The following is a 19318-nucleotide window of genomic DNA, read 5'->3' as shown; positions in this document are numbered from 1 at the left end:
CTAGCAAAGTGTGCACAGAGTTACCTGTAATGGTGAAGTCAAACAATCAGATAACTATTGTGAGATATCAATGTAAGGCTGGGTACACACTACAGTGTTTTCAGTCAATTATTGAGCCAATCAGATGATAAATGACTGGTTGGCCTGATATCACAGTAGTGTGGACCCTGAAATGAGAAACGTTTATAATTCCAAAGCCCATTGTACTGTTGAACAAAATTTTTAAAGTGAACTAAAAATCTCATTCAATGATGGAACAATGTTGTTCCAATTTCGCTACAAGTATGCACTCACGACTGTCTTTGTCCTCGATAGTGTCAGTCCATGTTCTCTATGCCTGGAATACTCCTAACCTCTTTTACCCATTCTTGCCCACAGCTGTGGAGGGGAACATGTTACTGCCTGTTTAGTCTGCCTCATAGAGTGGAGCAGTGTGTCCTAGCGTGGAGCAGTGGCGTTCTGTACACATCATGTAGTTAATAGTGTATACAGCAACCTGACCTGTGATCAATGATCCAGGCTGCACACTAGAAGCAGAGGAACTGAGGACCTCACACTCTCCAAGCAGCCAGTGGACCTGAGATTGAGTCATTACAGAGGGGAGGGGACATGTCCCTACCTGGACCAGTAGCAGCGGTATCGGGGACATGTGGGGGGCAGCCGAGGATTGAGGAGGGGAGGACACGGGTGAGAGGAGTGTCGGTGCTCATCCACCGCACAATGACTGACAGGAGAGCAGGAGACAAGAAACCTCTCTAATCAAGAAACTACCGGTGGGAGTCCTTGACAGGAGGTAAAAGGAAGATTAAGGGGGGAGGGTGTACTAGACAGTGTGAGGGTTCCACCTGTGCCTTTTTTGTGCATGAGAATGGAAGATTAAGATCGACTTTTTTAATAGGGTGCACATATAGGAATTCCCATAACATCGCTGCTGTGGATGGTCTATACCGCATTGTGGAGAAAACACATGTTCTTATAATACTTTTCCTGTGAGACAATTGAAAACATCGCTACTTAGCTGCACCCTCTGGCACCCAATAGGATAAAACTGCGAACGCTCTCCATGTAGAGAGACCAGCTCCATCTGCAAGACCTCAGTGGGTCCAGGACTTGTTTGGGACTCTACAACTGAGATACAAGAGCTGCACTCGATAACAATGGTGAGTATAGGCAGTCTCATTCACTTACGGAGAGTTAATATCCCAGCATGTATCTACTGCTGTCTCATGTCTGGTGTGGAGAATAGAGTAGCAAAGCTAACATGTCACTTTGCCTTGCCTGGATTACCTAACTGGATGAATCCTCTGAGTTGCAGCCAATGGTTATGACAGATAAAGAGCACAGATATAAAGGTAATCGTGTACAACGTGTATAGTGTGTACCCATGAATCGGCATGATGATCGGGGCTTTTTATTTCTCCTGTTGTAAGTAAAATCGCTAAAACTATCGCATCGTTAGAATTTTCCTGTAGTGGCAGCCTAAGAGTGTTGGTTGTGTTCACACTACATTATAATCCACCAGATATGTGCTTCCGTCCAGTGTATCATACAATCATCATGAACTACACAGTGAAAAAGATTACATACCCCAAATAACAAAATAATCTGTAATTCACCATTGCCACAAGAATTACTATGCATAATTCACTAGAATGACTATTGCTTGCTGTAGATTTTCTGAGAATTTTAAATAAAAGCTTAGGTAGAGCTTTCAGCTCAGATTATAGCTAAACAAACGGTAATTGGACATAGCAGACAACATATTATTCAAACAAAATAATGTACACAAAATTAGCCTGTCTATTCATTACAAAAACTGACTCATTATGCCAAAATGGATAATCCCAAAAGGCAGCCAGAGAATTAAGTCACAGCTGTTTCAACTTCTCTGTCACTGCACTCCTTCAAAAATATTTCATTTCATACAAAATATTTAAAGAAAAAACATTAAAAATTAAAATTTAGCCACAAAATATCATATTTCGGTACAAATATAATTATTGTACTTGAAGCCAAAAATGTTTGTGTTGGGTACAGGTAAAACATGTTATACAAGTTGGCATTTAATATTAGATATATCTTACCGCTGCTGTATTTGATATTTTTGTATGTCATACAAACTAAGACTAAATGGCAACAGATTGTAAAATGCAGGTAACACAAAAAAACGAATTTATTTTTATATCTTTCATAAGTTGAAATATAGAGGCACATCTTAACATTTTTAGGTATCAAACACTGTATGGGTCAGGAGTATAAAATAATACCTCATATATAAATTAATCTATCAACGTGGGATGCACCATATGGGAAACTGGTCGAAGAGAAAATATAGTGCAGTAGGCAGATCGTTTCAGAAGTCAACTCCAATGTTGGGTGTTTTACCCAGACATTGGATGCACTGAGGATCACTATCTATCTATCTATATATATATATATAGGGATAGATTTATATATATATAGATATGTACACCGATATGCCAATGGGCCACAACATTAAAACCACCTTCCTACTTTTGTGTAGGTCCCCCTCGTGACAAGACAGCTCTGACCCATTGAGACGAGGACAAGACCTCGGAAGATGTCCTGTGGTATCTGGCACCAAGAAGTTAGCGGCAGATTCTATAAGTCCTGTAAGTTGCGAAGTGGGACCATCTGTGGTTCGGACTTGTTTTTACAGCGCATCTCACAGATGCTCAATTGGATTGAGATTAGGGAATTTGGATGCCAAGTGAACTCTTTGTCATGCTCCTCAAACCACTCCTGAACAATTGTTGCAGTATGGCAGGACGCATTATCCTTCTGTAAGAGGCCACTGCCATCAGGGGGTGTACTTGCCTGCAACAACGTTTAGGTAGGTGGTATGTGTCAAAGTAACATCCACATGAATGCCATTACCCAATGTATCCCAGCATAACATTGCTCAGAGCATCACACTGTTTAAGCCGACTTGTTTTTTCCCTTAGTGTATCTCTTCCCCAGGTAAATGAAGCACACACACCCAGCAGTCCACATGATGTAAAAGAAAATGTGATTCATTAGACCAGGACACCTTCTCCCATTGCTCCACTGTCCAGTTATGGTGCTCACATGCACATTGTAGTTGCTTTTGGCGGTGGTCAGGGGTCAGCATGGGCACTCTGACCAGTCTGCGGATACACAGCCCCATACGCAATTAGCTGCGATGCACTGTGTGTTCTGACACCTTTCTATCATAACCAGTATTAACTTTTTTAGCACTGTGCTACAGTAGCTATTCTGTGAGATTGGTCCAGGTGGGAAAGCCTACGCTTTACACATGCATAAATGAGCCTTAGGCACCCATTGCCCTGTCACAGGTTTACCGGTTGTCCTTCCTTGGACTTCTTTTGGCAGTTACTAACCACTGCATACCGGGAACACCCCACTAGACCTGCCATTTTGGAGATGCTCTGACCCGGTCAACTAGCCAGATGCGGGCTGGGAGAGGCGTGTCCGGGGGGCACACAGGCGGCCGCATCTCATGAAAAGGGATGCGGCCGCGTCATTGATGACACGGCCGCATCCCCTGTCATGTGATGAGGCCGCCTGTGCGCTGATGCGGCCGCATCTGATGTCATCAAAAGCGGTCGCGGGGGAAAGAATTGTATTTTGCAGCCGGGGGGGCGGCCGGTCGGGCGACCCCCCAGCCCTAATAGCGGCCTGACCGAGTGGCCCGGGGGGGCGATGCCCCCCTGCCCCCCGGGCCAGCCCGCCACTGCATCTAGCTATCACAATTTGGCCCTTGTCAAAGTCTCTCAGATTCTTGTGCTTGCCCATTTTTCCTGCCTCCAACACATCAAATTCAAGAACTGACTGTTCACTTGCTTCATAATATTTCCCACCCCTTGTACTCAAAAGAAATTGCTGTTGCACTAGTATAAATTGAAGGGACAGTTATTTATTAGCATGACTTCTGAATAAATTCATTATCTTTTTATTTTCAGATATTGATATTTCTCTCAATCTCCAAATAATTCAAGGTGCTTCCACCTAGCAAACATATACACATGGACAAAAGAACACAAGTGCTGGTTTTTGAACGGCGCACAATTAGTTCCAATTATATATTTTACAAAGTTGCATGAAAAATCCCTGACTACATGTTAAAATGTTACTTTTATTTTAATGTTATTAAAATTGGAAAATAAATAAAACCAGCGAAATATGTGCAAAAAAGTGATCAAGTGAAATAAAAGTGAAATGAAATAAAATAAAATTGCTGCGTGTGTCTCTTTATCTCCAAGTCAATACCTCACTTGATCGCACAGTATATTGTATCAAATAGATATCAGCTACAAAGTATTAATGTTTGTTAAATAGCATGTGAGTTAGTTACATTATAACATCCTTGTATCCAAAACATAAGTCAGTCAAACCTTAGAAGAGTATTTTCTTCTATATATATCAAATTTTCCAAATTTTATATCCTTACTATTCTCCCTAATAAGTAGAGAAATAACCGTTTAAATTTTGACGGTCCTCTATATCTTAATAAGTGAGGGGAATGAATTGCTGACTACCTAGTAGTAAACTAATGCCTTGGGGTTGGTACATTGATTGAGCTTAAAAAAGTCTATACATTTTTGTTCTTAATGAAAAATGAGGAGTTTCAACAAATAAGATCAGAGGCTCACTAAGCAAGACGCCAACGCGTGTTTCACTAGATATGCCTTTTCCAGGCAAAAAGGAAGATACCTGTCAGTGGTGATCGGTGTCTATATAATATCTATATACATAGTTGTCAAAGTGGAGGTACATACAATGGCATTCCATACCACCACTTCTCCTACTGCCTTCATCGTAAACCTATCAAATTCCATCCACTTACATCCCCATCCCATTTTTCATACCGCCACTTCTAAGTCTCCACTTCAACCTTTGTGTGTGTGTATATATATATATATATATATATATTTGAGGAAATTAAGTTTGTTTTTCGTTTGTAAGTTGTTCTTGAAATATACAATTAATAAATGCTGTTCTCTTTTAGAATTGAAAATATTGTAAATATGGCTAATAGCTTCTACCATGCTGCTGGCCCAAAATTACTTATCTCACTACTACTTGGCACAATCTTTCACACAGATCTGTATTCTATATACAATACATTTTATTGTGCCTTGTGCTTTTTGATTATTTTATTGCAGATAAGTGTGTGGTCCCTGTGTGCTTGAATGGTAAATCATATGCTTTATATTTTGAAATAAATGTATGTCTCATATTTCCTCCAATGGCTGTTGCTTTCATTGTGGTCTATGTACATTTGGAAACATAATTAAATCTTACTTTTCTCTTTAAATTTCAGATGCATTACATGCTAGAGTTCTGTTTTTTCTTATTAATTCTACAAATCGTTTTTTAAAAATCTCTTATGTCTAAAGCTTAACTTAATCAAGACAAAGTGACACAATCATTATTATCATAGAGAAGCACATCATCATTGTCATAGAAGAGTGTATGGGTGATTTTAGTACAAAAGAGGTACAAATAGAACATGGTTCTTCTGCCACATTAATTAGTGAGATAGTTTTCATACCTTTTTCCCTGAAGTTAATGGGTTGTAGCTGTGACATCCTACAAAATCTGCATCGTGGTGCACTGCAGAATGTGAAATAAAGTATAATCTGTATGTCATTGTACATAGTTGTATAGAAAACAGATTAATGATGTCTTGGTAGTCAGTATAAATCACCATTCATCACTATATTTAAAGCACGATTCGAGTTTAAAATACGTTTTAGCAAACATTCTTCCTCTGCCAACTGGTAAAAGTGTTAAGACCCAATGGCAGGAACCCTCCACATTTCAGGAGTATTTGCCCCTGCAGGGGCGCACGCAGGGGGGTTTTGGTTCTCCAGAAACCCCTCTCCTCCGCGAACTAACGGGCACTAAACATTGCCCTGTACTGTACAGCAGCCGCGGCACTGTCACAGAAGCGTCCGTGGCGGTGCTGTATTGTACTACAATACAGCACTACCGCAGTCGCTTCTTTGACAGCGCCGCGGCTGCTGTACAGTACATCATCGCTAAAAAATGGAGCTGCTGTGCATGCGCGGCCGGATGCGCAGCAGCTCTCTCTCTCTTTATTTTTTTGGGGGGGAAGAACCCCCCCTTAAAAAATCCTCCATTTGCCCCTGCCCTGGTAGCACAGTAACAGCTTCCTTGTTCCTGCATTGGTAAACAAAAACAGTTTAAACTTAAACTTTACTACATAAGGTTCTAACACAAGTGCTAATTAGGTGAAACTTCCCCTTCTCCTGGGGTTTGACAAGGGAACAAATGTTTCGCTGCTGGTGATGGTGGGTAATGTTTTTAATGTGAAATTATTGTTTAACTTCCATTCATCACCAATTTGCTATAGTCACACACAACCACAGTGCTATTATCAGAAATGAAAATATAGTTCTTTCAGTAGAGATATAAAGGGGAGTTTAAAAAAGTTGCCATTTTTCTAACAGTGTTGAAACGGCAGTACATCATCAGCGATTATCTCCTACAAGCTGCTAAATTTACTATTCAGTGGTTTGGAGACTGAAGAGTCAGATCTCTGGCAATTTGTGGTGGTTTCACATTCCTAAATTTAATGCGGTTTATTCCAAAGCGCCATTACCAATGTTAAAAAAGAAACCCTCTCTTCACTTCAGTAAAAGGCTGTACTACTCAGTCTGGTAATCTAGGGGGAGCGAACACATGTGACGGATGAGAGACCACTTCTGATTGGCTGCCCATTTATTAAGTAGATAGGCTCCTGGACAGTAACTCATTTCATGCCAGAAGCTCCTCAGAAGCAGTCCGCTTCAGCTCTGTGGGTTATTTTCTTCTCCTATGAATTACATCAGATCAAGAAAAGAAGAAGACAGTAGGTATATGTTTATTACACTACACTACAGAAAAAATAAGGAGGAAATTAATAAAAAAGAAGTTCCAAATTAATGATATATTATTAAATACAAAAGAGTCACTGTTAATGAATTGAGTATATAAGGGGTCACTTTTAATGAATTCAACATGTAAAGGGACACTGTTAATTATAATAATATGTAAAGGGGCACTATTAATGACTTAAGAACATAAGGCGATACTATTAATGATTCAACTATATAAAGAGGCATTATTAACTATTCTACTATACAAGGTGGCACATTAGTTAGTCTACTATATATGGGGGCATACAAGAGGCATTATTAACTATTCTACTATACAAGGTGGCACATTAGTTAGTCTATTATATATGGGGGCATACAAGGGGCGCATGGTTTATTTTTTATTTTATTTCCCTGGTATCCAACAGCCAGGGGCACAATGCTACTTAGCATAGGGCCAGGCACCGCCAGGTGCGGGTTCCCAACGTTTGCAACTGCCGAATTGAAAACTGCTGAAAACCGCCAAAAAAACAGTGTTTTTAAAAAACACTCTTTAGTAAATTTCCAATAAAGTCTGTTACGCACTTTTCATGCGTCATCATTGTTCATTTTTATCTTTTACTATCAATTTAAACCAATGTTTAGAAAAATCACATAAATTCGCTAGAATTAAACGTAAATATGTGTCAGCTGTTAATTAAATAAACAAAAAACAGTACAACTTTTTCATCTAATAAGTTCCCAAAGTACTGACGCAGCCATTTGGAAATCCTTGTTATTATTCTGACTTGTTTATGGCTGGTCTTTATGTTTGTGTTTCAATTTTATGGGATTATCTTTGTATGCCCAACTCTTATCCTTTAACATAATGTGTAAATAATCACTTTTTGACATATGTACTTTGTAGTAAAGTAAGTCTCTATAGCCTCAATGACCATTAGTGATGGGTCACCGAGAGGGATCCAAACATTTCAGAGCCTTGCCCAGGGGCGGGCTGGGCCGGACCAAAAAAATCTATTTTGGACCAGCTCCTAGTCTTTAAGTATTACTTGGTGGCTGGTCCCTCCTCCAGGACCAGCCACCTTCTCCTATTGGCCACGGATCCCTAGGATCCGACCCCCCCTCCCTCCCTTACAATACGTGTGGCCTTGGTGTCACATGGCACACGTGACAGGTGTTGTCCCATATGTGAAGAGGATCGTCCAGAGCGCAGTGCGTCTGGAACAAGGTAAGTGCCGGTGAGGGCTGCGAGGTGGTATGTCAGTGGATTGTGTGTGTATGTCAGTGTATTGTGTGTGTGTGTTTGTGTGTGTGTGTATGTGTGTGGCTGGCCAGTACCTATTGTGTGTGAGAGGGGCCAGTATCTATTTTGTGTGTGTGTGGTAAGTATCTATTGTGTGTGTGTGGGGCCAGAATCTATTGTGTGTGTGGGGCCAGCATGTATTGTGTGTGTGGCCAGTATCTCTTGTGTGTGGCCAGTATCTATTGTGTGTGGCCAGTATCTATTGTGTGTGGCCAGTATCTATTATGTGTGTGTGGGGCCAGTATTTATTGTGTGTGTGTGTGGCCAGTATCTATTGTGTTTGTGTGTGTGTGGCCAGTATCTATTGTGTGTGTGTTTGTGTGTGTGTGTGTGTGTGTGTGTGGCCAGTATCTATTGTGTGTGTGTGTGTGTGTGGTCAGTATCTATTTTGTGTGTGTGTGTGTGTGTGGCCAGTATCTATTGTGTGTGTGCGTGTGTGGCCAGTATCTATTGTGTGTGTATGAGGGGGCCAGTATATTAATATAATGTGTAAGGGAAGGGGGATCTTAATATAGTTTGGGAGGCAGGCTATTAAATTAATGGTTGGGTGCAGGTTGGGGGCTAATCATGGTTGATATTTTATTTATGGGGAAATTTAATTTAATAGTTAGGCCTATGAAGTTAAGATGGGGTGGTTTGAGAGCAATTAATTGAATGTGGGCTGTTTGGGGAAAATTAGGTCTAGTTATTAATGTGATCATGAATTATTTAATGCATGGGACGGTTGTGGGAAATGGTTATATTTATTAAACGTAAATGCTGGGGCTGTTTGGAGGGAGGGAAATAGGTTTATTTATTAAATGTGTATGCTATTAATTTAATGTCAGGGCTAGTTGGAGGGAAGTAGAGTTATTTATCAAATGTGAATACTATTATTTTAATTTCGAGCTGGAGGAAGGCTTTATTATAAAACGTGGGTGTTATTGATTTAACAGCGAGGCTGGTTGGAGTTTTCTGAATTTCATGTACCCATTTTTTTCCCAATAAGACCTCCAACATTCCAGGATCAAGACAAGCAGCAACTGATCTAAAAACACCAGCAGCCACATTTGGTGAATGTGACAAGAACAGGTAGGAGAGAGCAGGACAGTCTGCCAACTGTCCTGAATATGTTGGAACAATCCTGAATTTGGATGACTGTCTCACTTAGTCAGGATTTGGTCTCACTACAAGGACAGTTGGGAGGTATGTCCCGCTTCACACTGTGCTACTGGTGAAGGCAGAGCTGTGTGCAACTAACAGTAATTCACACAGTATTGCCTGTGTATTTGTCTAAAATGATAACCAAGTTACATCATAGGGGTCGCCCCTGTCTAAAGTACCCCAGGCCCCCCAGACCCTTAATTCAGCTCTTATCCAGGGTGTCAGATTGACACCTAGTGCTCTGCTTCTCCTCCCAGTACCACCCCTCATAGTATCTCCTATTAGTATATAGTCCAAAGCAAAAAACAAGCCCTTTTGCTGGCAAAAACATCAGGTTTATAAAGCAAAAGGGCTTTTTGTATTTTGATAAATCAGCCTGTGTTCAATACTGTAATAGACCATTATGTAAATTATTGTTATGTTTTATACCTTACCTTAAAAATTACTGTGCAGATCTCCGATGGCAGCAGAAGGATGACAGGACCTCCTTCCAACTGGCCAGCTCTCCGGCAATGCTGTCTGATGTCAGTGCGCCCTTCATGCCTTTAAATTTCAAGCGCCAATGTCGGGAACCCGCAGGGACAATGTTTAAACAGGGTCCTGACTTTGTCGCTTTAAATTTAAAGGCATGAAGGGCGCACTGACATCAGACAGCATTGCCGGAGAGCTGGCCAGTCAGAAGGAGGTCCTGTCATCCTTCTGCTGTCATCGGAGATCTGCAGAGTTGTTTTTAAGGTAAGTCTGACAATATACCTCTCGTTTTTTCATTAAATAGTTTTTGTATTGCAGATGTGCTCTCTATCGGTGATATCATCATCGGCGACCTCTACCCCACCATTTATACCCCATTGGGGTATAATTTATACCCTTATACCATTTATAATTATAATGACCCCTACCCCACCCATTATAAAGGTTAAGCAACACTAAAATAGCCTCTTTTTATATTGATAAATATATATTGTACCGAAGACCACCCTTTACGGATGGGCCGCTGTTTATGGGCCAGTGCTATGTGCTTGCCCCTCAGGCTAAAGTCTGCCAACCTGCCTGATGGTGGATGAGTCATGATTGCACCCATTATTGTTATTATTCTTTATTTATGAAGTGCCAACATGTTGTGCAGCAGTGTCATTACGTTATGTTAATTTCATTTCAGATTAACTTTCTACCTAATGGCAGCAAAGTAAACTTAATAAGCTAATTAAGAAAAAGGTGTCAATAAACATGTTCAAATTAAATCAAGTAATATTAATGTCATTATACAATTTTATCTGAATGTTTCTTCCAATTAATGAGGTTAACAAGAGTGTGCATTTTAAATATATATTTTCTATTTGAAGCGACATGAAAAACATGCAAATATTACTTGATTTGCTTTTTCAGTTATTCCACATTTGCATTAAATACATCAACTTTAAATCTCTCTGGTTAGTAACTATACTTTAATGCTTTAATGGTGCATTAGTGAAATGGAGATTTTGTAATGGATTTTTCCTCCACAGCATTTATTGTAATATATTATATACAATTATATTTGTTTTTCAACTGTACACTAGTCAGGGCCGGCCATTACAAATATGGGGCCTTGTGCGATTCATTGGAGGGAGTGCAATTGCCATGGGGTGTGTGGTTAGACTTATAGATGGGTGTACCTAGGTTCTAACTAGCTCTGTTAGCCCACCATCCTCCCCTTCACTTAAAGATTGCACACAGTTGCTTCTCTATAGCGGAACCCTAGGAACGGAATGCTCTTCCCAGGGCTTCACCTCCCAGTTTACGTTTAAAAAAACGTCAGAAGAACATAAAGGGCAAGGCCTCATTCACAGGTCCTTGTGTCTAGTAATGATGGTACCCCTCAAAATCTAGCCCTAACACTAGTTGTATGCATTATGCAAACTTACATAATAAAATATATGTTAGGGTTGAGCAAAATAATTTGCTATGGTTTTAGGTTTACTGGATCACAGGGGTAGATTACTGAACAGGGGTATTTGGCAGTGATCAGCAACAAATTTTAATGCTCCCTGGTGTTTACCAATGAACAATTAAATAGCATCCAGTAATGTATGCAAGCTTGGTGGCATATTAGATCCTCAGGACTATACTTAACGTGGCTGCCAAGACTCGTCTTCCTCTCCCACCGCTCCTCTTCTGCCTCCCCTCTCTGCCTTGCCTTATACTGGCTCCCCTTCCCCTACAGAATCCTTTTTAAACTGCACACCCACACCTACAAGGCCCTCTCCCACTCCAATTCCCCTTACATCTGTAACCTCCTCTCCATTCACACTCCATTCCGTTCCCTGCGATCAGCCAATGACCGTCACCTCTCCTCTACTCTGATCCCCTCATCCCACTCAAGAATCCAAGACTTCTCCCCCTCCACTAGAATGACCTCCCACACTCCATTTGACTGTCCTTTAATTTGTGCACCTTCAAACGGGCATTTGAAACTCATCTGTTCCTCAAAGTCTACCAGTCTCCCACCTAAGCTTCTCTCCATGCTTGATCTCCTCACCTCTCTTCCCCTGTCCCATTTCTCGCTTCTCTTGTGTTTGATCCCTTTGTGCTTCCTGTCTGTTTGACCTCCTTTTAGGATGTAAGCTCCTATTAGCAGAGCCCTCTTCCCTCCTGACTATCTACATATTCTTCTCCTTCAACGTCACTGTGCAAGCAAAGTTTGGAGCTATTGAAGTACTGGCATTTTTTTACTTATTGTTCTGTACTCTTTTACCCTGTATGGTCTACTGTCCGTTCTCTGTACGGCACTGAGGAAAGGACAACCCCATGGGTCCAATGCGGGCTATCATTATCAAAAACCCCAAACAAAATCACCTGGTGGAGAGTTCTATCCAACTTAACAAATCAAAGCTCAGAGAAAACTTTATACAAGAGACTATGCTCTGTCTCAACATTTACTCTGTGCAATGTGATATGCATCCATGCACTCCATGTAACCCAAAATCCCTCCTTTTGAACAAGTCAAACTGCACTATACCTCATGCTACGCTAAGGCACACATGCTGAAATACACACATGCTGAAATACACACATGCTGAAATACACACATGCTGAAATAAAACAACAAAGCACACACAAATACAGTTGTTTAACTGTGACCAACGTTCTAAGCCTAAACACATAAATATGACATAGTTGCATTGGTCACAGCATAGCAGTGTGGCTAGATTTTATACATTTACAATGGGCAACTGTTGGATAATTTTGTTAATATTAATAACTAGCTGGAAAGAAGGGTGTCAATGTAAATTGAGCCACTTCAGCCAGCACACAATTATGGGGGATGAAGATAATGGACTTCTCCAAACCATAACTACTGCCCTATAGGTATTACAAGTATAAATTAATTTGTGCTTTTCTTGTTTTCATTATGCCCACAATGATTTACTGTAATGTAGGGTGATCAATTAGGGCATAGCCCTTAATACTGGTGGGTAAGATATGTTTATAGCTGGTATTAACACACAAAGGGTGACTCATTAAGGAAAGGAAAGCAAAAAAATAGTAACTTTGCACATTGACAAAGTCATGTTGCATTTTAGGGGGAGGCAAATTTAAAATGTGATGGCAGATTTATAGTTGGTGTAAGGCATATTTTAGATCCACTTTAAATTTCAGTGTACAAGTAAAACTATCAAGTATTTGTGTGCTGCATGAAAAAACAACCAGTATTTGTCTTATGTGCAAAATAATAAACTAATTTGCTCCCCTTGCATTGTAACATGGTTTATCCTGGAGAAAACATACTCATTTTTTGCCTTACTTTCCTTAAAGAAATCAGCCCCAATGGGGATACTGAACATCTTATATTTTAGTATTTGTAGTTTAATGTTCATGATTTATTTTCTTTTGTTCTTAAATTCATAACATAGCAGGAATGAGACAGAGCTATAAATTACAAAATTCATAAAATATTACTTGGTTACTTTTAAGAGTATTTCAGATGCCATTCTATTTGGGACATTGGGGACTGAGATAGTCTTTGTATTTCTGTCTTTCTGGGGACTTAGTGTAAATGTTTCTATTTTTGTGGGACTGAAGGTTTGACACAGTTAGAGGGCTATATATTTCAGTATCCATCCATGAATCCATCCATCCACAGGTGCATCTCACTCTCATTTATCATTCCTCAAAACTTGGTTCTGCGATTGTTCCTGTGTCTATGATCCTTATCTCTTCATTCATGCAACCACACCAAAATACGTAGTATAATATTACCGTAATTAGACTGCAGGTAAAAAACATACTTTCATCATTATCATCATCATCTATTTATATAGCGCCACCAATTCTGCAGTGATGTACAGAGAATATTTGTCATTCACATCATTTGCCATTCACATCAGTCCCTGCCCCATTGGAGCCTACAGCCTAAATTTCCTAACACACACACAAACTATGGTCAATTCGTTAACAGCCAATTAACCTACTGGTATGTTTTTGAAATGTGGGAGGGAACTAGAGCACCAGGAGGAATCCGATGTAAACACCGGGAGAACGTACAGACATACATGGTCAGGAACTGAACTCATGACCCCAGTTCTGTGAAGCAGAAGTGCTAATCACTAAGCCACCATGCTGCTCACCGTACTTTACAAACATTTATTGCTGTAATTACGCTACACAATGGGCAATCAGTTTTGAAAGTCATTCATTAAAGTGTAAAACTTAAAACGAAGGCTTACTTGCACACATAGCAGAGTAAACAGGGAATGGAGATCACATGTTATTATTATTAATTATTATTATTATTATCTTTGACTTATAAGGCGCCACAAAGGGTCCGCAGCGCCGTACATTACATATACAGAAAAAAGAACCAAGATACAACATGATACAAAAATATATACAAACACAGGTGACCGGGTAAAGCAAATCAGATTATATCTGACAGATAGTGAAAGGGATGGTGGAAATCAGCGAGAAGAAGGCCAAAGCTTAAGAAAACAGGGCTAGCGAAGCAGGTCCAGAGGTACAGAGGGTGAATGAACAGTAGAAGGAGCACACAAGGAAAGAGGGCCCTGCTCATGAGAGCTTACATCCTAAAGGGAAGGGGGAGACACAAAAGGGTGTGCATGTACATGCATCTTTGATGACCACCCCTGGTAATGTTTGTTCATTCACACCTGCTTGTGAGCAGTTTCTTATTTCTATTTAATTTATTTTATTTGCATATTTATGAATTAATTTTAACAATGTTTGTGTACACCAATTTTTAAAGTTATTTAAAGGAAAATGTTTGCAAACAATAATTTTATAAAATCATGGTTAATGCTAATTAAGATCAAAGTGAATTTAGAACAAAAGTCTCCCCTCTGATTGACACCTGTCATTTGGAATGGTTTTCGGTGCAATATGGATGTGACTGTTGTAAAACTTGACTGAGCACTAATTTGATGCACCAAATGCACCACTATATAAAGCCATTTGAAATGTAACTTTGCATTATATTGTCAGCCTCCTTCTCCATCTACCAATGCCTCCCCTTTGATGTTGTTGATGGTCTTTAGCAGTGAAAATAATAGAGAAGCAAGAGGGAGAGTTTAAGCAAAGAATGAAGAAGAGCTGCTATCTTCAAACTATAAAAAGCAAACAGTTTTTTAGGCACAATTTTGGGTCTAAAAAGTGTGTCTAATGGTCTGAAAAATATGATAACTTAAATATCCCAACACACACAAAGCTAAATTAATTATAGATCTTGCAGATAGCCCAGATTCTCCACTTAATATATATAGCTATGATGTACCATTCACTGCAATCAACTGCTCCATCTGTATATATGATTTCCTTGAGCAGCACAAATGTACAAAAGCATAATGATTGCTTGGAGGCATGTATTTGGGAAGGGTCAATGAACTTTTTTTTAAATGCATAACCAGCCACATACATGATGGTTACATAGGCTCAGAGGACAAGTAAAGCACAATATTCAATGGGAAGCTGTTCATGAATTGTATGTATGGGAAAACAATGCTGTTCAAAGTATAATACTGATGAACCAGGAACAAAGCAGCCCTTTTATCTCCCAACTACTATGAGTTGTTTCATTTCAATATGAGAGTCAAATAAGAAATTAAACAGTAGTTTAGAAAAATGTATTCAATCAGTGTGGGTGGACCACAAGAAATCAAGGTAGTCAGTGCTTATATATGACTTTACATGTTTGCACCCAGATAACATGTATGCAAAGGAAGGATGTAAACAGCTAGTACTCCAGGGACAGTAATAAACATATTGTAGACATATGCATTTGTAAATGCATGGGGCATAATCCAGCAGATCCATGGAAAAATGTTTATACTTTTGCCTGATGTGTGTTTGCCTTTCTTATATAACTCCTATAACTGTTGGTGAAAAAAATCAGCTATTTAATATAAATCAAATTAAATTGTTTGTATTTAATAAAGGCTTCATTATGCAAGCAGACGGTTTGTGCCCCCTAATGAGAAGACCAATTTTCAAGGTGTATATTGTTTGAAACTGGTATATATTTTATTGTATTTCCCAGACAGCCCAAGTGAATTTTTTTTTTTTTTTTCAGGCAGATGTTTATTTAATTTTTAGACGTTGTCTAGAGAAATAAAGTAGTGATTAATAGAGAAGTAAATTAAGCAAAATACAGTTTTCCATTATTTTATAGGTACTTTACCACATATATCTACACCAAAGCTTAATGAAATAGTTACAAGGAGTACAGGAATAACGGATATGTAACATGTATACAAGGTTGTACATTATTAAAGTTCCTTATAATATGCTATTTATTGTTTTAACACTTTTATATTATATTAATTACATATCTACCAATAGTGCTGATTTTGCTGGTACTGTCCCTATTAGGAGATCTCTAAAAGGGTGTGATCAGACTTATGTGGTTTGGAAATTGTGGGCAAGGTTGGAGAGGTCGAGGGCCTGCTTGAAAAGATTGCACCCTCTCTTTTCTTCACTTGCCACATATTTTTCCCCCGGTGACTGTTCCTGGGAGCCATCTTGGACGTGAACATGTATGCGTCTTTTGTAAATGCAAACACACGACCCATCAGGACTCCTGATTCAGGTGATTTTGACATCCTATTTAATCCGCTCTGCGCGTATATCTATGTATATCTATGTGTGTATATTGTACTTCACAGTGTTCCTGACTCCAACACTCACTGTGGGTTCCTGCAGATACTTTTCTTCAGTGTCTCCTCTTACATTTATACCAAGCTGTCCTGTTACAGTTTTATCTGGGTTCCAAGCCCTCTCCTGAGAATTATCTTGCTGTATTATTTATGGTTCCATTCTACATGTGTCTGACCTCAACCCCACATTCAAACTATGCTTAAGGGGCTGTGACCTGCCTGGCCCATGCAATGAAGCCCATACACTCTCTGACCTAGGTGTTATTATATTTACTTGATTTAAAACTTTTTTTACTTGTTTCATTTAGTAGCAGTCTATTAAACAGAACGTTACAGCTCCATCTTAATGTGACTGGAAAGCTGTAAAACATGTCATAAGATAGTGGAAGTGAACTACCAAAAGGAAAAAGAAATGACCAGAAATGCCTATGACAAAGTCAACTGGTTATGTAGATGCAGACTGATACAAAAGATTGAAACCTGTGGAAAATAACCAATAAAGGCACTTTCATCATCTGAAGCTGCAGATCAAGCTTGTCAAAAAGTAGTATGGTTACCCCATTTTTTGATGGATTTAGTGATGGACATGCATAAACTAAACCCAATCAAGTGTATATAAAGTTGTAACAGAGAAATTGAGCCCACCTACTAAACACATTGATGTGAAGTATCACTGTTTGGGGGACTTATACATGAATAGTCTTTCTGAAATGCAATATTGTCCAACTGTGACTGTGGACACAAAGACCAAGCCACTATACATTTACGGTTATCAGGGACCAATAATGACGATGAACCTTATGTGTGGATTGGGCCGATTGTAAATAGGGGTTATTTTATTTGAAGCTTTGCTCTTATAAATGTTTTGTTGATATAGGTTTCATAGTTACAACAGACAAATATTAATCCACATCACCTGTACTGTTAATAGTTAAAACTGATTAACCTATGTGGGAGGGAAAATGATTGCTGGCAATGTGAGTTCATCGTGTTTAAAATGTGTGTGTTTTGTCCTTCCTATGGTGTATTACCATTGTTTCTGTGTTTGGGTGTGTTACATATAAGACATGTTTTTCTCATTAATCTGTATGCACTGAATACAGTTGGATTGCTGTTACCCGAGTGTGCCCATCTGCCCTCATTAACAAAGAATTTAAATTTATAGATCAGTATTGTAACACTTTAGTCAGTCGGACTCCCTTAACATGGACTCCATATGGTACCTGCTTTCTGCTGCTGTGCTTTTACACCTGTGACTACAGCTGAAAACAGGGAACCCTAACGGCAAGGGTACTGTTGAAAGAGGAGGTATTGTCAAAAAAGTGGACAACTCTTCTAATTTCCAATTAAAATGTTTCAATAACCTAAAGCATGCTTAATGCAGACACATGGGGAAATAACTGCTGCTATGATTTTGTTTATAGCCTTAATTCAATATGTTTACACCTACTGCCTATGTAAAAGAACCCAGTGGAATAATTATCACAATTAAAACAAAATTTCATTAGCTAACAATTCTAAAAGTATTAAAAATTAGAAATTCCTAGTAGAGGGAGCAATAATGATATTTAAAAATAGCCTATATCAATAAAGAAAAGTGTCTTAACTTTTAATAAAAAGTACTACATAATTTTTAGGATAACAGATGAGTAAGTACATAATGATTCAATTTGTGGATTTGTTTATTATTGTGATCTCACAAAGATATAAATAAAAATTAAAAATAAACTATATATGTATTATATGTATACTTGTAGGCTATAGATCATTGTGCATTGCAAAAACAGGATCCTGATCATGTGCTTTGCTATGTATTTTAAACCATATTTCGGATTAAGGGAGGGAATTCCTGACAGTGCTGATGATTCCTTACTGAACAGTTTCACTTGGGATATTTTGATTTGCTGACATAATTTCTTGTTCCACACTGTGGATAATTATAATTGTCAGCATCCTGGTAGACTCAATCTATTTGAACTACAAACTAGGAAACTGTCCAAACCAGTTTACCAATATCATTAATTTACATGTCTCTTGCATATATGAAACAAAAAAGTGATACTTCCCCTTTAACAATGAGCACTAAATAATATGTCATTAGCAAGCTAGTAGCTAGCACAATGTCTTATAAGACAACTACTGCATTGAACAAAATAAAGATATCAGCAGTTAGTTTGGACAATTATTAATGTACTTGAATCTTTTCATACAAAAATGCTATCCAACACAATTGCAAGAACGTCTTGTGCAGCGTAAAGTTTATATTGTCAGCACAACATTAAAAAGAGTATTACTACATTAATAACAATAATAATAACAATAATAACAATTAAAAAAACTGCCTGCTTTACTTAGAGGAAAAAAAGCCAAAGTAGAGGCTAACTAATCTTGGATAAAACAGTAATTATCACATTTGTTACATTTAACAGTTTTAATATATCTAAATATATATATATATATATATATATATATATATATATATATATATATATATATATATATATATATATATATATATATATATAAACATACACATATATGCTATTTCTGACTGAGGAAATGTCCAGAAATAGAACTGAATACTGTAGAATCATGAATGCTGTAAAATATATATGATTTAATTATAACGTATATTATGATAAGTATTCATTGCATAGAAAATACCAATCTCTTATTAAAATAGTTAATATAAACTGACAATATATCAGCAGTCCCAAACAGCTGCCAATGTAAGCGAATTGTGGATTGTTAATCATCTGATTCACTTATAAATAACTTTTAAACCTATACTTATCACTTTACAAGGTAAAATAATATATTTATTGACTCATGAATGGCCTGAA

General features: G+C 38.4%; 1 protein-coding gene across 2 annotated transcripts in view; it reads right to left on the bottom strand.

Annotated features, from left to right (window-relative positions):
• GABRB3 (gamma-aminobutyric acid type A receptor subunit beta3) overlaps nt 1-19318 on the bottom strand; it is a 287252-nt gene that overhangs the window by 141325 nt on the left and 126609 nt on the right. The window lies entirely within an intron of this gene.

This window comes from Mixophyes fleayi, chromosome 2 (assembly GCF_038048845.1).
Source record: "Mixophyes fleayi isolate aMixFle1 chromosome 2, aMixFle1.hap1, whole genome shotgun sequence".
Classification (NCBI taxonomy): Eukaryota; Metazoa; Chordata; class Amphibia; order Anura; family Limnodynastidae; genus Mixophyes; species Mixophyes fleayi.
Note: the sequence above shows the minus strand (reverse complement) of the source record. Positions and strands in the feature narration are given on the sequence as shown.